At 35.7% G+C, this 21,943-nt stretch overlaps 1 protein-coding gene across 1 annotated transcript in view; it reads right to left on the bottom strand.

Moving 5' to 3' along the window:
* nsd1a (nuclear receptor binding SET domain protein 1a) overlaps positions 1 to 21,943 on the bottom strand; it is a 1,446,438-nt gene that overhangs the window by 12,430 nt on the left and 1,412,065 nt on the right. The gene's annotated exons all lie outside the window — the stretch shown is intronic.

Here is a 21,943-nt window from a genome sequence, read left to right as displayed (position 1 = left end):
CGCCCTCTTTAGGGAATGGGGCGGGGAGCTACAACTTATTTGCATTTAAAGAGAAAAACATGAAAACAGCGTTTTTGTTTGGCTCTGCTCATACATTAGAAAAAAAAAAACCTCTAAGGGCTTACTGGAGACCATTTAATAGCAGGACATTTGTGTGACTGAATTGCTTTATATAAATAGATTAACATGTAAATAGTAATGCATTTTTAAAATAATTTTATACTATTACTATTTGCAAAAGATCAACTGGTATTATATTGAAAATAATATTTAGGATTTTGGCAAATACTGAAGAATGTTACAGTTTAAGTATAGCCAGTCTTTTATTTATAGCCGTGCTCTCAATGTTTTTGGTCCCAGAGGAGAAGGACTGTACATTTTCAGTGTGTAAATCTGTTAAAAGCTGAACTCCAGCAGTAGATATCGCAGAGCAGATGACCGGGATGTTAATAGACATGAAAACTTACATAGAAAGCTGATCTATAGACTATATGAAAAATACATATGACATACAAGTTCATATTTTGGATTTTGCATCATATTGTATATATATAACTTACATACAGTTCAAGTCAAAATTATTAGCCCCCCTTTGATTTTTTTTCTTTATTAAATATTTCTCAAATTTTGTTTAACATAGCAAATCATTTTTTACAGTATGTCTGATAATATTTTTTCTTTTGGGGAAAGTCTAATTTGTTTTATTTTGACTAGAATAAAAGCAGATTTTAATTTTTAAATTATTATTAGCCCCTTTAAGCTATATTTGTTTACGATAGTCTACAGAACAAACCATCGTTATACATGAACTTGCCTAATTACCCTAACCTGCCTAGTTAATCTAATTAAGCCTTTAAATGTCACTTTAAGCTGTATAGAAGTGTCTTTAAAAATATCTGGTCAAATACGTCATCATGACAAATATACAATAAATGAATTATTAGAGATGAGTTATTCAAACTATTATGTTTAGAAATGTGTTAAGAAAATCTGCTCTCCTTCAAACAGAAATTGGGGAAAAAATAAACGGGGGCTAATAATTCTGACTTCAACTGTATGTATATTTTAGTGCAAAGATTAATTGCTATAAAGCACATTCAAAAAGTTTGTTTTGCATAATAAATGTGTGTGTAATACACACATGAATGCATTTAAATGTTTATTTATTTTGCTAATTTATAAAATGTTTATTTGTAGTTAGTCAGTGTTGTAAAGTAAATCACAAACACTCAAATGACTGTAATTGAGTAGTTTAAATAGTTGGCATTTTTGTGTGGAGTTTTCATGTTCTCCCCATGTACGCGTGGGTTTCTTCAGAGTGCTTTGGTTTCCCCCACAATCCAAGGACATTTGGTACAGGTGAATTGGGTAAGCTAAATTGTCCCTAGTGTATGTGTGTAAAAGTGTGTATGGATGTTTCCCAGTTATGTTTTGCAGCTGGAAGGGCATTCGCAGTATATCCAAAATTACTACTATCATTATTGTACACAAGTTTAAATTCATTAGGTATAATTATGTTATGATAAATGGACATATAAAGAGATTAGATGCAAAACCCTCTAAATCCATCAGACCTCTTTTGTTGTAAATGAGCATTTTCTATCAGGCTCCTCTGATTAGGTTCAGAAGTTTGATTGTATATGCAATGATCAGGTTATTAGCTGGTAAATAAAATACCTTTTTTCAAAAATGTCACTTTAGACAATTCTTTGGATTTTAACAAGGTACATTATTTTGCGTCAAAACCAGCTAAATCCACGTCTGCTTTTATGTAAATACCTCTAAATCCACCTATTGAAACCAGACAGTGCAATTAGTTGAAAATGAGGATGCCATTAGAAATAATTTTACCAAACATAAAACACAAACCACCTGAAATTAAAAATATATAAATCTGTAAAGTAAGTGGCGGTTCATTCCGCTGTGATAAACCAGGGAAAAATCAGAATGAAAATGAATGAATGAAAACAGTTAAGCAAGTGCACTAATCAATAACATTCAAACTGGTATTAATTAAATCTGAACAATCTGTTGTCATTTCTGAAATTTGGGATTTAGATTTAATGTAAGTAGAGCAATCTAAACATTGCAAACATTGTAAACTAAGCTTGGTAGATTCAAATAATGTAGTGTAACATTGTGAAACATCAATATCTGTGCATTGTCCATAATATAAAAAGCTCATCAGACGTATATATACATGTATTATGAAGTATTATAAATAATGTAGAGTTTTATTCATTATATCTATCTTTAAAAAAATATATAGCTTAAATTAGCAAATAAAACACAAGGTAGGCCTACTGGGCAAAAAGGGCATGCTTCTCAGACAATACCTACATCTCCTCACCATACTTAAGATCTTGAACTCTTGTTTATCCTCATAGCATCCATGTGGGATAAAAGAACGGCATCTTACCTCTGTCTTTCGTGAAACGCAGTTGCTGTTTAATATATAGAAAATCGGACACTTTTCAAAGTAGCGTTGCTGTGCAAAAACACATTATGAATGCATGCTACATACCTGACTGTACATTGTGTTTTCTTTTTCTCATAATGCACAGAGTTTTGAGGTAAGGGACTTTTTTCATTTGCCATTCACTGATAGTCGGACAGGCTCATCCAGTTCATCAAACATCTTTTAAAATCGGAATCGAAAGTAAAACTAGAACCTAAAGTTCATTGATAAACTTTGATGTTGGCTTGAGAAAGCCAACGTGACTGCACGCTAGGACTGGGAATGGTAGTTGGCAGGAAGCACGGTGGCGGTTGCTAAGTGGTTAATAGGCAGTTACTAAAACAATTATGGCATTGTTAGGTGGTTGCTAAGCAGTTGCTAAATGGCAATGCTCGTGTACATGTTTGATCAAATGCTAATAGTTAGTAGGCATTTCTAGCATGTTATTTCATTTAGATAATCATTCATAGCATGTAGCTAATCGTTATTAGCACTTTGCTTCCATTATCATTGTTACCATGCATAGTACACAGGAAGTCCCATTTGCTAGCGTGAGTCAAACAAGCCAATGCCCAGGTCCCTACGATGTTCTGATGTAGAGATATTGCTATTTTTAAATGGTTGCTAGGTTATACTGTTTTATTGCTATGGGGACATTTGACAGGTTAGTGATGATACATTAAAGGTTCTTGGCAATATGAGTGATCTTAATCAACCCCGATGTTTCTATGACAGTCTTTATGAGTGTCAAAAACTGGACGAACATTATGTATTGCTGGTGTTGGGTTGCAACTGGAAGGGCATTCGGTGTGTAAAACGAATGCTGGATAAGTTGGCGGTTCATTCCGTTGTGGCGACCCCTGATTAATAAAAGGACTAAGATAATTAACATTATGTGAAAATGGCTTACTGTATTTTTTTGAAAATACAATGCTTAATAAGTGTGAAAGTGATACATGCAAAAATGGCTTGCCATATCAGTAAAAAATATGGAGGTTAAGTCAAAAATGGCTTGCCATATTATAAGAAAAATAATGCTTAAAAATTATTTATTGGAAAACTATAAGTCTGATAAACCTTAAAGATACAGCAACAAAATCTAACGCATCTAAATACAGCTTTTGGCCAAATTTGGGGCTTGTATAATTTTTTTATATGTTCGGATTATAAAAATTTAATATTTAACATTTTTTATTAAAAAAACAATAAGTCTTATAGGCATGAGGAGATATAGCAACAATCTTGAATGTAGAAGGCACATTTTGACCACATTTGGGCCTTGTGGCATGAACGGCCTAGAAGGAGATACGTTTGTTTTCAAGGACAGAGTAGCATAACAGTATGTTGGCTTTCTCAAGATAACATAATAAAATAGTCTCCTTACAAAAGTTGGTGTATCAGCGTGCTGCTACATTAAAAACATACGATTCGATTTGCGTCTTCTGATCGATTCTCGAGATATAGCAGCTTTTGCTGTCAAAGGCAAGTGGCGTTTAGCAGCTTTTGCCAACAAACTGTTATTTCTGAAAGCACTGACGCTGAGATTTAGATGATTAGAAGCAAATCATTTTGTTGATGGTGTACTACATGCCTAAAGCATTCACTCAGTGTCATTATCTCTATTGTTTAGCAGCTTTTGCATCTGAACTCTTCATATATAAACACACAAACATATATAATTATATCTGAACATATATGTACATATTTACAATACCAACAGTTAAAAAATACAAGAGGCCATTTTACTATATGCTGCATTTATGCATATATTTACATATGCAAAATCCAAATATGAACTTTTAAGCAATTTGCATATATTTACATTTAGCATATTTTAATTTGGGAAGCTGCAAAACCGTTTGATATTACAGGGTCTCTGACTTAACCTGAACCTTTACACAAAGTGCCTTAAAACATGATGCAAATGCAGACAGAAAAAGTGTAAATAAATAAAAGAATAATGCCTGTTCATTTAAATTCAAGAGTTGCGATAAGTGGATAAAACCGCAGCAATGCTTCATGAGAAGCACTTCAGATCATTTTAAAAAACGCAGCCCTCTCTAAAAGCTACAGCGAGATGAAAATTACCATTGGTCATCGGCGCTCGAATCTCACCTTCGATTAATTGCGTCCTCCATTATTAAAACCCTAACCACCTCCGCTTCGGCCCCACGAACGCACAGGGAGAAAATAAAAGCTGAAATAAATATGTTCCGCTTAATCCAAATAAATGTAAATAACAGCCGAGCGTACGTTTTTTTGTTCCTTTTCCTCTTGATTGAGTCTGAAGGGAAATGATGAATATTAAATGTGTTTACTTTGTCTCTCCTGTGTTAGGAAGAGCCCGGCCGTAATGACACTGCCCAGATTGGGCGCCGTTATTAATTCCACACGCAAAAAGCAATCCATCAACCTTCTCCCAATCTCTGGAAGCCGCGATCCGGAGAGTGTTAATTGTGAAACACGCAGGGGAAGGACGGGAAATGGATTCAACAATGCTGGATTGGTTTTGACACAGTACGTTTTTATTCCTCGGATCACTAGGGGGAATGATACACTCGTTAATGGTCCAATTAATCATCGTCTAATCATTGCAAACTGATGGAATGCAGCATTTGAATGTCAAACGAACATTACAGTTGCAATCAATGCCTTTTCCTTTTTCGTTATTGCAGATCATGCATGTTCAAAACCTTGTGAAATGTGTTTTTAAAAAGGGCTCAGTGGTTAGCACTATTGCCTCACAGCGAGAGGATTACTGGTTCGAGTACCAGCTGGGCGTTTCTGTGTGGAGTTTGCATGCTCTGCCCGTGCTGGTGTGGGTTTCCTCTGGGTGCTCCAGTTTCCCTCTCAGTACAAACCAAGAGTGTAGGTTTGCCCTTGACGTTGGTGGGGACTGGGGACGAGTGAATTTACACCCCCGACAAGAATAAATATTGTTATATATATATATATATATATATATATATATATATATATATATATATATATATATATATATATATATATATATGCGCAATATCACACGAGTAGCAATGTGATATGGCTGTATATCGGCACTGGTGGGAGGCCAATATACAGCCATATCGCACTGCTACGAGTGTGATATTGCATTTATACAACAGTTTGACGGCATAATTGTGTATATAAAAAACAAAATCAAACATGGAGAGTCTCAAAAACGCTTTTGTATGAGGAACTACTTTCTTCCACGTTGGATTCAAATCATAAGCTGACAGTTAAACAGCTGAGCAAGCATCTTTTAAACTTTAGATCTGTAGTGTCTGCTTGTTGCTGGCTCTCTATGTGGGCGGAGTAATACACAAAGGGTAAAGAGGCTGTACAGGTGCTGATATTACTTAAATATATCACGGCTATCAGCCAATCAGATTTGAGAACCAGACAGATCCTGTTGTGTGTGTGTGTATATATATATATATATATATATATATATATATATATATATATATATATATAATATTATATTATATTATATTATATATTTATAATATTATATTATATTATATTATATTATATTATATTATAATATATTATATTATTTATATTGCTATTAATTATTTAACTGCTATTACTAATTAATCCTCTCTTCATACAATTAATTAAGTTAATTTAAATCGTCAGGCATGTAACCAAGGGTATTTAGGTGGTTTGAAAGACCAAAGGTTTGATTATTATTAATATGTTTGAATTTATCTTATTATTTAAGTTCTCACTGAGGATGATTGAATGCGCTGGCCAGTTTGTTATTTGCCTAAAAGTTTTTAATTTAAATAAAGTTTTAACTGATTTCCCAAAGAAAATTATGATAAAAATATATATACTTTAAAAATAAGTATATTTTCATATTTGAAGAGTTTAGATGCAAAAATCTCTAAATGCCATTTAATATTTTCTTCTAAAATGAGCATTTTTCTCCAACTCCTGCGTGATTTTACTTTTATAGAATGCGCTCTTTCCATTGCCTTTAATGTGAAATAACTGAACATAAATATACGAGGTTGAGAAAAATGCTCATTTTGCATGGCATTTAGAGGTTTTGAAGCTCCATTGTATATACTAGGGTAAAACAAATGCTCATATTATAAAGACATGGCAGGGAAATTATAATTTAATGTGGTGCTTCTTGTACAATCTGAGACCCACTTTATATTGGATATTACTCAGCCAGTGGAGATCACTGATTTTTAAAGAAAACAGACCTTAAACGCGCCGATTGTGCAATGGCATACAGTTCACCGGTAACGAATAACCCAGGTTACTGGCAAATTAAAAGTCCTATTAGCATATTTCGGTATATGGCCTGTTGTTTAGGCACTGCTAATATCTGAAAACAGCCTCTCACATGACAGTAAGGAAAGGCACAGCCAATCACAATGTTCATATGTGTTTGGGGGCGGTGCGACTCGAGGAGAGAACGTGATTTGGCATGTTTAGGTTTACATTGAAAACGCAATGTTTTTTTAAATGAAGTAAATTATTGGTGTGCACATTTTAGTAGTTGGTGGTGTAGTTATTATGGTGTAGTAGTGGTGCAGTAGTGGTTATTAAACACACTGAACTGAGCTAAACTGAACTTCAACTCTAAAAACTGAACTGACACTGTTTCAATTTACTATGATCTTCTATGTGAAGCTGCTTTGACACAATCTACATTGTAAAAGTTCTACACAAATAAAGGTGAATTAAATTGAATATGCTGGAATAACTGGCGGTTCATTCCGCTGTGGTGACCTCTAAAATGGAGACTAAGCTGAAGGAAAATGAATTAATGAATATGCTTTTAAAGTTTCTGCCATCATTTCAACAATGGAGCACATTAAATTATCCATTTTCTTTCCATTGATATTTCGTTTTAAGATTGGTAAAAGAAGTCATGATTCAAGAAATAAAAGCCAGAGCCTAAAAATGAAAATTCTGTCATCATTTACTCATCCTCCACTTGTTCAAACCTGTTTGAGTTTCTTTCTTCTGTTGAACACAATGGAAGAAACACTTAAGAATGTTGAAAAAAAAAACAGCAAATGGCTTTTGTGGTAATTGTGTTCCTGTAAATGGCTGGTTTTTATGTCTTGTTTTGTGTTCACCAGAAGAAAGAAATCCATAAGGGTTTAGAAAAGCTTGAGTGTGAGTAAATGGTGAAGAAATTAATTTTTTTAGGGTGAACTATCCATTTAATTAAGCAATCATATACACTACCTGACTAAAGTCTTGTCGTCTATTCCTATTTTAAGAAAAACAAATAATAAGTTGACTTCTAGTTGATCATTTGGTATCACAAGTGGCTTATAAGGCCTCTAGATTACGCTTATTTTACCAGAATAAAATATGATCATGCCTTGATTTTTAATTCTTTAATTAGGACAGTAAGGTCTGACTCTGCTTAGACAGAAGTCTTGTCACTGAACAGAAATAATGTCCAGTATAGAATATAAAGTCCTGCTGCAGTGGAGACAGAATGAATATTGTGTCTGACTCCATCATGAGCTTGGAGGACTGCATCCATACATCTCTGACATGACTCAAATCACTGATTAATAAAGTCATCTGGACTTTAAGAGTCTTTGGATTCATCTTCAGTGCCTCCTCCATCATCTTACCCCAGACATGCTCAATAATGTTCATGTCTGGTGACTGGGCTGGCCAATCCTGGAGCACCTTGACCTGCTTTGCTTTCAGGAGCTTTGATGTGGAGGCAGAAGAATGAGAAGGAGCGCTATCCTGCTGGAGAATTGTCCCTCTCCTGTGGTTTGTAATGTAATGGGCAGCACAAATGTCTTGATACCTCAGGCTGTTGATGTTGATCATCCACTCTGCAGATCTCTCACACGCCCCCATACTGAATGTAAACCCAAACCATGATTTTTCCTTCACCAAACTTGACTGATATCTGTGAGAATCTTGGTTATACCAGAAAAACTTTAGGAGGCAGAGAAACATTTGAACATTATTGTGAATTGTTTGCACAAATGCGAGTTCGTTACAATCCTTTTTTATAAAGTTCTTTGGCATAAGCCCCGTCTATAGTACAGAACTCTGGATGAGCTGGCAGATCCTGCCTGAAGATGAAGGCAGGGCGAATCCAACCCTTTGAGTGGAGACGAGGCCGACCTGGTGGTGGTGGTGATGGAAGGATGGAGGGAAACTTCCACAACGTCACCTGAGTACAGAGAAACAGATTGTTTAGATGGGCTTATATACATGGCTTGATGGTTGTTATATGCTGACAAGATAATTATTATGAAGGACGTGACATCTCAGTCTTCCTGGTAGAACTATAGCTAAAGCTTCCATGTACACGCGGGTTCCAGTAGGTCTTCTGCAGTACTCGTGATGATTGAGATGCAGTTAAAAAAAGACTTGTCAGGTGGTTTATATGGAGAATCTCAACAACATACAGTTTAGTTTGATTAAAAGAAGTATAAATACAAATCAGACAAAAGATAATTTTTAGGTTAAAAGGAAGAAAACTGCAACAACATAAAAAAAACTGTAAAACGGTAAAAAAAAATTCATGTATAGCTGTTGATTGTATAAAATATGTGCTTGAGTAAACCATTTTTGTTTAAGTCTGTAAGCCACTATTTACATTTTAATCTTTGAATATGTTTGTAAATTTTAGACAACACAATAATATATTAAAAAGAATCTTTATTTGGTTGAAAAACTGGAAAGAAAGGGTATTCATTTGATTTATTATTTTTACGATTATAATTTTTTTGTTTTATTATTATTTATTAATTCTTTGAATGGGTGGCACGGTGGCTCAGTGGTCTCACAGCAAGAACGTCACTGATTCGAGTTCATCTGGGTCAGTTGTCATTTCTCTGTGGAGTTTGCATTTTCTCCCGTTGCTCACGTGTGTTTCCTCCGCGTGCTCCGGTTTCCCCTGCAGTCCAAACACATGTGCTATAGGGGAATTGAATGAACTAAATTGGCCATAATATGTGTGTGTGTGTGTGTGTGTGTGTGTGTGTGTGTGTGTGTGTGTGTGTGTGTGTGTGTGTGTGTGTGTGTGTGTGTGTGTGAATGAATATGCATGGGTGTTTCCCAGTACTGGGTTGCGACTGGAAGGGCATCTGCTATTTAAAAGATATGCCAGAATAGTTGGCAGTTCATTCCACTGTGGCGACCCCTGATATACAGTATAAGGGACTAAGTCAAAGGAAGTTTAATGAATGAAGGAATTTTCTTACTACTGGGTTGTGGCTGTAAGGGCATTTGGTAAAACATATGTCGGAATAGTTGGCAGTTCATTCCACTGTGGCGACCCCTGATATACAGTATAAGGGACTAAGTCGAAGGAAGTTTAATGAATGAAGGAATTTTCTTACTACTGGGTTGTGGCTGTAAGGGCATTCGGTAAAACATATGCCAGAATAGTTGGTGGTTCATTCTGCTGTGGCAACCCCTGATAAATAAGGAACTTAGCCAAAGATAAATGAATTACTGAATATTATAACTTTTATTTCTTTAAATAACAATATCTATGTATGGTGCCATTTATGGAACATAATAAATTATGGCTAATGTATTTGAGCATATAACACATATATGATGTGCAGACATGTAAATCCAATGCTTGAAAAAATGCATATGTAAAAGAAAATGTTTGCAATAATTTAAAATATATACTGTATATATTACACTATTATATACAATATGCAATATTCAAACAAGTAATTCTATGTTATATAATTTGCATATATTGCTTTATATACTGCAAAATTCTGTGTGGGCTTTCCAGACCATTATAAAACAACTCAAAAAATAAAAAACATCATGTAAATCCTGAGTTTTCAAATCATCTCTCAATTTGTTTTAACCAATTTTAAAAGTTTACAATTGGTGTGTCTGTCAATCTGGACAAATGATCTCCTTCTGGAGTTCTCACTTCTGTTGCTTCCAGTCAAAAAGTAATAGACATGATGTGCTTGACATGTCAACATTATGAACTTCTGTAGTAAGAAGAGTCTTCAAAACCCCCTGTGCTCCGTTGCAAAATAACTACACGAGGGTGAGTACATATTTGAAGATATTTTGTTGGATTATTACTTTAAAAGAAGCTTCTTCATGGCTGGAGTATCTCAAAGTGTACTTTCAGACCTAATATGAGGGTCTTTCTTACACTCATCAAATCAATAGAAACTCCTCAGGCAGGTTTCAAACCCTTATGCCCATACGCAGAAATGCACACAGCAAAGTTGATTAAGCAGAAGCTTTTGAAGATTTCCTGAAGCTGCACAGGCCAAGACATGTCAGCACATTAAAAACAAAAACCTTTTTCTTTCCTAGATGTTTATCAGATTCAATAATGCCAGTAAACACAGCACGACTGCTCTATTTAAATGCACAACACTGCCACAAGAGGGTGCATATTCACCACAAACAATGGCATATTTTGATGACTTTGTGACCCTGGGCTCTATTGTGATGGTCCATGTGCAAAGCACAGGGCGCAAACGCTTTCAGGGCATGTCAGAATCCACTTTTGCTATTTTAAGGACGGAAAAAAACGATTTGTGCGGTGGCGCATGGTCTAACAGGGTTGAGTTTATTTTTTAATTGAATTGAATTGAATTGAATTTTATTTGACAGATTTTAGACAAACTGTACAAAAAGTATTCCATACACTTTGTTAAAAAAAAACTGTCGAGGATAAAAACACAATAAAGCCCTGGGCTTATTTCCATTGTGGTCCTCTGTTAAATAAAAACAATGTATGGCTTCAAAATACTAATGAAGAATAAAACAAACAGTCGCCACAGCGGTACGAACAGCCAACCTATCCAGCACAATGTCCCTCCAGCTGCCAACCTATTCACACTCAAGTAACATATAATTTAAAAGATCCTCGTCCACCATGCAAACTAATTATCCTCATCAAACAACCATCTTTTAATAGCTTTTTTGAACAACCTTAAATCTTTTATTTCCTTGATTGATAAAAGATTTAAGGTTGCAATTTTCTTATTGAGTTATAGGTGTGTTTTGAGAATAAACCAATCAGAGTCTCATCTCCCATTCCCTTTAAGAGCCAGTTGCGTCACGCCATAATAAATTTGCTGTTTGCATGACGTAAAGTAAGTGTAAGTGGAAAAACTGAGCATTTCACAAGCAAGAAAACAGTAAAACAGAGCATCAGCAGCGCGAGAATGAGAGAAGGCATCTCATAATCTAGTTTCACTTCGGCTCTTGTGGATAGGGAAACCTTGTACGCACAAACAACAATTAGCCTGTGAATAATTAATTTAGTTTGTTAAGCTCAAAGATTTGCTTCAAAACTATTTCTAAATTCAGTTCTAATTTCAAGCAAATGAATAAATGAACAATAATAATGAAGTGTGCTCAAAAACCTGAGTTACATCCTACACTGCAAAAAATGCTTTTCTTACTTAGATGTTTTGTCTTGTTTCTAGTCCAAATATCTACAAACTCTTAAATTAAGAAGCTTTTTCTAGACAAGAAAAACACATTGTCTTGTTTTAAGAAATAATATGCCAAAATGAAGTGAGTTTTTCCTTAAATAATCTGCTAATGGGGTAAGCAAAATAATCTTGTTTTTCGATTTGTAAATAAGATTATTTTGCTTCCCCCATTGGCAGATTATTTAGCTTGATTTAAGGAAGAACTTGCTTCATTTTGGCATATTATTTCTTAAAACAAGACAATATGTTTTGCTTCTCTAGAAAATGCTTCTTGATTTAAGAACTTTTAGATATTTGGACTAGAAACAAGACAAAGAATTTAAATAAGAAAAGCATGGTGGACAGATCTCAGCTTTTTTTATTAAAGCTAATATAAATATGTATATAATAAATAATACTGCTAATAACGATAACATTATACAAAAGCTAATTGTTATGAATAAACTGAAAAAGCCCCTCCGAGATGCAGAAGGTATGAAGGCGGTGGTTTTTAAATTTATGCAGGCTAGAAAATAATATGTTTTGTAATATTTTAATCCTTTATATTTATATCATATATATAACCTTATTATATCCTTTATATATCTTTACTATTTTAATTCTTTTTCATATGTACAGATATTTGCAGGGCGAGGCAGTGGCGCAGTAGGTAGAAGGCAAGAAGGTCGCTGGTTCAAACCTCGGCTCAGTTGGTGTTTCTGTGTGGAGTGTTTCTGTGTGCGGTACAGGTGAATTGGTTAAGCTAAATTGTCCATAGTGTATGAGTGTGTGTGTGTGAATGTGTGTGGATGTTTCCCAGAGATGGGTTGCGGCTGGAAGGGCATCCGCTGCATAAAAACGTGCTAGATAAGTTGGTGGTTCATGTCGCTGTGGCGACCCTGGATTAATAAAGGGACTAACCCGACAAGAAAATAAATGAATGAAGATATTTGCGTATTGCTCTACATCTTGTGTGTATTGAGCGGTGTGTAAGCGAGCCGCACAACTAACGTGTTCTGCGCTGGACCTTAGACTGGCTTTGTTTTGGTCTATTGAAAAATCTATTATAGTTTCTTAAAATAGCAACGCGCCAGCAATGCGCCTCAGAACGACTTCCTTTTTAGACCAGAACGCCTATGGGCGCACATATGAGCGCAAATGCATTTGCTGTTTAAATAGCGTGGCGGAAAACGTCAAAACAACTCTTGCGCCAAGCTGAAACTAGCAAACAACTATTGCGTCGCGCCTTGCGCCACATTGCGCCAGGTGTATGATAGGGCCCCTACAGTGCGTGGGCCCTTAGAATTGTCCCAACTTTGTGCCCTAGCGGCGCCCCTGAAAAGTATACAAATTGTGAATGCATGCAAGTTTCAACTGATTTGACAGAAACGACACACATTATGCTTTGGACATTTTGAAAAACAGTCGGTCATGTCATCCTTCTCTTCTTTGCCTATGTTTTATATTTATTATCATGATTATGCACACCCGATATGACTTCGACGCAGTACAGAGCGGTTATTAAAACAGCATTTAATCAGAGTCTGAGACGTGGAGTTGGAGCCATTACTCTAATTGACTGCCATTTAGCCGCAATCTATCATACTGTACATGTTTACCTTTGACATTCTTTTAATGTACTTAAGAGTGCTATAATACCATTTCCTGCTCGAGAAAATAGTCATTGTATGAATATTAAAGCGCTATCTCTCTAGGCGGCTCATTTAAAATGAATGAGCGCAGGCCTTGGGCAGAGACGGCGCTGTACAAACACCGGGAGCTCATTAAAACTCCATTGTTTTGTAATGTGCACCTGTCTAAAAGAGTAAAGAGGTGCAGATGTGGAGATGGACTGATCTGGGATCAGAGGTTAGCGGCGTAATGTTCTTTAGATTTGAATAATTTACCATGAGCCACTTCAGCGGTGAATGCCCTTTCCATTAGGACGGTTTTGTGGAAATTGAATGAAACCTACAATACAATCACTTACCTAGGAAATGGACAAATGGCACGGGTGCGAGCACTTATAGTTGTATTTGCATTCAGGTGTGAATTACAAGACTTCTGCATAGGCATGGATGGAAAATGGAAGTATGAGCAGGTTTTTCTTTTTCTTTTTCTTCATGCACTCTAAAATGCTTTTTTTTAGTGTAAGCTGAGAAAATGCTGAGAAAATATTATATACTTTTCCTTCTATGCTAATGAAGGACTACTGAGACATTCCAAGCATGGGATGGGTCCTCCTGGTGAGGCAGAGTTCCTCACAGCTCCGATACACATCTCTGCCATTTGCTTACAGTAACCATGTGCTCTTCACCATACACCAGGGTTTTTCAAAGTCTAAGACAGTGGGCCTCCCTTTTGACACAATTTATCCATTGGCGCCCCCCTCCTCCCAAACACGCACGCATGGACACGCACACACACACACACACACACACATATATATATGCAATTATTTACAGAGTAACAAGTATTTAAATATAACGTTTTTAAAACTAGGATGATGGTTCAATATGAATAGAACAGATCCAAGAACTGTCCATCGCAGTCAAAACAGTCAAAGTTTAGCGGGTCTCATGCTGTCATTAGCCAAAATATCTTGACAAACCACACATAAAGGTCGTGGTTCATCAGCTGGTCCTGTCCACGTAAATCCTAAACTTAAATACTGATCATCATATCGTCGTCTTTTGGGTTTAAGCCCTGAACTTGAAGGCTTTGAATCGGGGGGTCTCAGAAACAGATCCAATGTATTAGCAGGCATATACCTGTATTGGCGGGCTTGCCAAACAGAAGCAAATTCACAGCAATGGCCTTCTGGGTAAAAAAGGTTTTCTTATATTTGTCGTATTATTTTTTTTTAGCTTTGTTTAAATAAAACGTTTAAATATAATAAAAAATACATATAATAATTAAACTAAATTATATTTTTTATCATGTAATATTTTTTCCCGCGCCTCCCCTGACATGCTCTGGCGCCCCCCAGGGGAGGCGCGCCTCACACTTTGAAAACCCCTGCCATACACAATTCATCTGCTTGTGTTCTTCTTTCAGATATCTTTGTCATGTTTGGTGTCATTTGACAGTTTATGACTTCAGTGTTGTAGTCATGAAATCAACAGAGACATCGATTAATTGTATTTCAATCTACAATATATTTACTATTGTTGAGTCATGACTTGAGGAGAGTATGTTACTGTTCTTCTCCCCCACTTTATCTCCTCAACTTTGTTCTCATGTTCAGCTGGTTTTGGGGGTTGGTTTTCACTCATGTTTGACAATGCTTTGCTCAGGGTATAATAGGGAAAGGTAACTGTTGATCCGGGAGAATGGCTTTTACTCTGCATCTCCCGCACACCAGTGCGTAGCCTCATATGCTAACAAAGGCAGTTTCACTGTCTTTGTTGCTCAGCAGTGCAAATGTTACAGCTAATTTCTTTAACAGTATGTTAATTTGTTTCATTCTAATGTCTGTATATTTAAACATGTAACTTAATAAACAACTTTGCCTGCTTTAAGACGTAGAGATTCTTTCTCTTTATTAATGATGATAACAACTTTAATGGAGTCAGATTAATTACAATGGAGTCAGATAAATAATGGATTTAAACACGCCATCCTTCAACTGCTGTCTGTTTCCGACTATTGGTTCAGAACAGCAGCGTAAGTTTCAAGCCTTACATTAGTAATAGATTGTTCTGTCAAATATGGACAAAAATGAAGTGAACCCAGGGCGAGGCAGTGGCGTAGAAGGTAGTGCTGTCACCTCACAGCAAGAAGGTCGCTGGGTCGAACCTCGGCTCAGTTGGTGTTTCTGTGTGGAGTTTGCATGTTCTCCCTGCATTCGCGTGGGTTTCCTCCGGGTGCTCCGGTTTCCCCCACAGTCCAAAGACATGCGGTACAAGTGAATTGGGTAGGCTAAATTGAGTGTGTGTGAATGTGTGTGTGGATGTTTCCCAGAGATGGGTTGCGGCTGGAAGGGCATCCGCTGCGTAAAAACTTGCTGGATAAGTTGGTGATCCATTCCGCTGTGGCGAACCCAGATTAATAAAGGGACTAAGCCGATAAGAAACTGAATGAATGAAATGAACCCTGTGGGGTCTGAGGGTGTTTTAGGGGACTGGAGAAGTTCTGATGTGCCATGACATTTTTTTTCTGATGCTTAAAAAAAAATTGTACACACACTGGCCACTTTATTAGGTACAACTGATTTTTAACTCAAATCTCAAATCAGCCAATCACATGGCAGCAACTCAATGCATTTAGGCATGTAGACATGGTCAAGATGATCTGCTGCAGTTTAAAGTGAGCATCAGAATGGGGAAGAAAGGGGATTTAAGTGACTTTGAATGTGGCATGGTTGTTGGTGCCAGACAGGCTGGTCTGAGTATTTCAGAAACTGCTGATCTACTGGGATTTTCACGGACAATCATCTCTAGGGTTTACAGAGAATGGTCTGAAAAGAGAAAATATCCAGTGAGCGGCAGTTCTGTGGGCGCAAATGCCTTGTTGAGGTCAGAGGAGAATGGCCAGACTGGTTTAACAGGCAACAGTAACTCAAATAAGCACTCGTTACAACCGAGGTCTGCAGAAGAGCATCTCTGAACACACAACACGTCCAACCTTGAGGCAGATGGGCTACAGTAGCAGAAGACCACACCGGGTGCCGCTCCTGTCAGCTAAGAACAGGAAACTGAGGCTACAATTCACACAGACTCACCAAAACTGGACAATAGAAGATTAGACAAATGTTGCCTGGTCTGATGAGTCTCCATTTCTGCTGCCACATTCGGATGGTCGGGTCAGAATTTGGCATCAACAACATGAAAGCATGGATCCATCCTGCCTTGTATCAGTGGTTCAGGCTGGTGGGGGTGGTGTAATGGTGTGGGGGATATTTTCTTGGCACACTTTGGGCCCATTAAGACCAAATGAGCATTGTGTCAACGCCACATATTTGTAATATTTGTATAAAATATTTGTATAAAATATGTCTATAGACCACTACAACAAACTTAAAGAGCTGTAAATTCTTTGTTTTTGATGTAAACTGTTTCAACGTGTGACAGAAGTTAAACCACAAGTTTAAGTAGTTTTTTTCTTTTTTTAAATGAGCACGCAATTAGGTTTATATTTCAAATAGTTACAGAATTATATTGAATCTGAACACCTAGTTTAGTTTGTCAATAAAAAAATGATATATATATATATATATATATATATATATATATATATATATATATAAATATATTTTATATTTTATTTTATGTGTATATATATATATATATATATATATATATATATATATATATATATATATATATATATAAATCTAATTTAATTAAAAAATGACAAAAAATAAAGTAAAAAAAATAAATAAATACAATTAAAATAAATAAATAAAATAAACAATAAAATACATAAAATATATATGTTTTAATTTAAATAAAAAAAACAAAATAAATACAATTAAAACAATTAAATAAATAAAATAAAAAACGAAATAAAATAAAATAATAATAATAAAACTATTAAAAAAAAAAAATAAATAAATAAATAAAAAAAATAAAAAAAATAAAATAAAATAAAATAAAAAAAATGAATAAAATAAAATAAAATAAATTAGTCTCAAGAATAAAAAAAAAAACTCTTTTCTAATTAAAAAAAAAAAACATTTCTAATCAGCTGGAACCGTCCACTGCCTAAAAAAACATTTGTGTTGGGTAAGTTGGTGGTTTATTCCGCTGTGCCGACCCCAGAATAATAAACGAACTAAGCTGAAAGGAGAGTGAATGAATGTTTTCTAATCAGTATATTAAGGTAAACCATTTCTCAAATGTCTGTTCACCCACACATATTTACTCTATAATATCATCAAGTCATTTTTCCAGCTGCAGCTCATATTAAGTTCATATTGGTTATATTACATTTTTACTAACATTTACTAATGAGACTTTTGTATTTTGTAAAGCTTTTGCGATTTAAATGGTTAAAACATTTGTTTAGTCCGAACATGTGCAATAAAGCAATACACTAAGTATATTTTGTTATTATACCTGTTAATATAATAATTGTTATTTAATAGTTTTATTATATATTTTTTCCTCACTATTATTATAATAAAGTATAAAGTGATAAAAGCATCAGCAATTAATCACAACATGTCAATTAGATACCATCATAGACTAAAGTTTTACATGCTTGCTCCTAATATCTGCTATATCTACAATGGTTGCAATAGTAAAATGACAGTTCTGCCTAAATCATCAAGTCATTTTTCCAGCGGCAGCTCAGATGTACTGACGCACGGAGACAAAAAGTACTTTTCTACATCTTGTTCAGTGTGTGCAATGAGTAACAGACAGCAGAGCAAAGGATGAGCTCATCTCTGTGTTTCTGTGGCCTGCGTTTGACAGATCCGCGCATGCAAAAAAGATATTTTTAAATCAAAACGTCACTCCTACATCTACAACACGCTCCCTGTCAAATTAAGCTCCGCTGGCATATTCCATATACTCTTACATGCTCGTATCCTTTATTTAATCTCTGTGCAGTTTTTCAGACTCTGCAGATGAAGTCTGTGAGCTTCCATGGTAAGCAGTATTTATTAGCAGGGTGTGTGTGTGTGTGTGTTAGTTGTCATACAGAGTCGCCCACACAGGTCTGCCATGAGGTCCGGGCTGTGTTTCAGTCCTGTGAACAGCACACTCCATCATTCTCCGAACACTAAATAGTAAACACATCAAGCAGATCTGCTCTTCTACCACACAAAGTAGTTCTGATGCGTTTTAGACCTAATGAATTACAAATACTCATGTGACAGTACGATTCCTGAGGAACACTACTCAAGTACAAAGTAGTTAAAAATGTGTACACTGACTTTTACCTGAGTATTTTTAGTGTTGTTATCAGTGCTATTTTCAACCCAGGCTTGTTGGAAATATGTGCCCAGGGCTACAGTTTTTGAGAACTGATAAATATGTACCCTGCACTACGTCGCCTTGCAGTTTTTGTTTTCACATATTCACTAGAGGGCGGCATGTACAGTTTTACTGGGGCATGTTTTCTCAGGTGTGACATTTCTTGTAAATCCACTTGAGGGCGCATTTCTGCACGTACAGACGTAAGCTAGTGGGCGACTGGAATTTGCCAAAAGACGTCTAAAGGACTCTCACACCATAATGCTAGGTTCACACCAGACGTGGCACGCGCGTCAAGTGCTAGTGATTTACATGTTAAGTCAATGCAAACGCGTGAATAGACATCCTGAGGCGCGATACGCACGAATGGCTCGGCGCGAATGACGCAAATTGCATGAATGGCGCGGGGCGAATTGAGCGTTTTGCGCGTTTGACGCGCTTAATGAGCGTTTCGCTTGAATCTCTCGAATTGGAAAATCTGAACATCAGCGTATCTGCTTTGTAAAACATATGCATATGGAATAGTTGGTGGTTCATTCCTCTGTGGCGACCTCTGAGATAGAGACTAAGCAGAAGGAAAATGAATGAATGAATGAATGAATACATAATCCCCATTGACTATATGAAGTCATAATACAGACTCCTAAAATTGCTTAATTTAACAGAACATAAATAAGCTACACTCACCGGCCACTTTATTAGGTACACCTGTCCAACTGCTCATTTACGCAATTTTGGCATGTAGGCATGGTCAAGACAATCTGCTGCAGTTCAAATCGGGCATCAGAATTAGCAATAAAGGTAATTTAAGTGACTTAGAACATGACATGGTTGATTATGTTTCAGAAACTGCTTATTTACTGGAATTTTCATGCACAACCATATCCAGGATTCACTTAATTTACCTCCACAGTCACCAGAACTCAATCCAATAGAGCACCTTTGGGATGTGGAGGAACGGGAGATTTGCATCATGGATGTGCAGCAACTGTGTGATGCTGTCATGCCAATATGGAGTAAAATCTCTGAGGAATATTTTCAGTACCTTGTTGAATCCATGCCATGAAGTATTAAAGCAGTTCTGAAGGCAAAAGTGGGTCCGACTCAGTACTAGTAAGGCGCACCTAATAAAGTGGCCGGTGAGTATGTTTTATGTAAATCTAAATCTTAAGACTTTAATGAAGTGTTCAACACTCTGAACAAAAAAATATATATATATTCATTGGATTTACCAAATTTCTTAAAGTAAGTGGTTGCAAACTATTTAAAAGGGCTGAATTTAAACAAACAAATTAAATTTAGTGATGTTCAACTTAATCTGTTTGCTTACATTCAGCCGGTATAAATTGTTTGCAACTACATACTTTAACAAAAATTAGTAAATCCAATGCATGATTTTAGTAGTGCATTTAAAAATAAGCCACAGAATATTTGGATTGAGCTGATGATGATGATGATATCATAGCTGTCATTTTTGGGTGAAGTGTCCCTTTAATCATCACATTAGCTCACTGGTGATGATGCAATCATGAGGCGCCGCAGACATCAGAGCACGACTGCACTATTTGCATATTCATGAATACGTTTGTGTCCAAACCGTTGCTCGTTTGCTCATTCAGCCATTCAGTGCATAATGAATGCCACATATGAGAGCAAAATGAGACACAACTGCATCTGAAACCGCTGCGTGCAGGACTCCACCGAAAATACAATCTGATCATTCAGGCTTTCCTGAAATTACAAAAATTCGACATTGATCTGATTTTAAGCCCCAGATGGAGGTTTGGATTGAGTTTGGCAAAAATCTGGTTTATTTCTTTGCTTTGAGACTACAAAAAATATCTAAGCCGATTTCAGTAGGATAAACTAAAAAAATTGGATTGTTTGTGGCCTGTCTGAACAAATCCTCCATCTCTTGTTGTTTACTCGGTTGTTTCAAAGCCATTTGACTCACTCTGTGGACACAAACGGTGATTTTATAAGCACTGTGCTGGATGCTATTTTCAATGCAATTCTGGAGAATGAAGACTGAAGATTATGGCTTCGGAAGAGACACACATGCTTCATGAAACTGCTCTAAATGACCATAAATCCTAGTCTAAATCAAGGTCCATATGTTAGAGCTCTTCTTGAGTCCTAAAATCCTTACAGTACCTGACCAGAATTGAACCAAATCATACATTCATTCTTATTCCTTCGGCTTAGTCCCTTTATTCATCAGGGGTCGCCACAGTGGAATGAACTGCCAACTTAATATATATTTTACACAGCGATGCCTTTCCATCTGCAACCCAGTACTACTGTATGGGATACACCCATACACATTCATTCAGACACACTCATGCACTACGTCCAATTTCGTTTACTCGATTCACCTATAGACCATTTGGAGAGATGTAAACAAAAACAATGGTCCTAACGTATTTCCTGTTTTACATTTTTAATTTCTACAGCACACGAGAATCCAAAAAGAGCCTCATGTTGATAAATAATGTTATGAAAGCTGTCGGCTTAGTCCCTTTAATATATATATATATATATATATATATATATATATATATATATATATATATATATATATATATATATATATATATATATATATATATATATATATATTATTAAAGGGACTAAGCCGACAAGAAAATTAACGAATGAAGCTAAACAAAAATTCTTATAAACAATTATATTTTGAATTTAAATAGTTTTACATTTGAATAGCCAAAATTACAAATTTCAGTCTTTTAAATGTGATTAATCTTCAAAAAAAGGTGTGATTAATTAGTTATTTTTTTAATCGATTGACAGCATCATATATATATATATATATATATATATATATATATATATATATATATATATATATATATATATATGTGTGTGTGTGTTTTTTTGGTCACACCCCAATATAGACAGATATGAACGTTTAATATTTTTCAAGACACTATATTCAGCTTAAAGTGACATTTGACTAACTAAATACATATGCCCCTTTCACACATACAGACCTTTCCGGAAAATTGCCGGTAATTTTCCTAAAAGGTCTGTATGTGTGAACACGCCTTTTTTGAAAATACCGGTAAATTCAGTTTGGCAATTTTTCGGAAAGAGAAGTTGTAACATCACCGGTAATTTGC

This window comes from Danio rerio, chromosome 14 (assembly GCF_052040795.2).
Source record: "Danio rerio strain M-AB ecotype USA chromosome 14, GRCz13ab, whole genome shotgun sequence".
Taxonomy (NCBI): domain Eukaryota; kingdom Metazoa; phylum Chordata; class Actinopteri; order Cypriniformes; family Danionidae; genus Danio; species Danio rerio.
The sequence above is the reverse complement of the archived record's forward strand: the minus strand, read 5'-3'. Positions and strand labels throughout refer to the sequence as shown.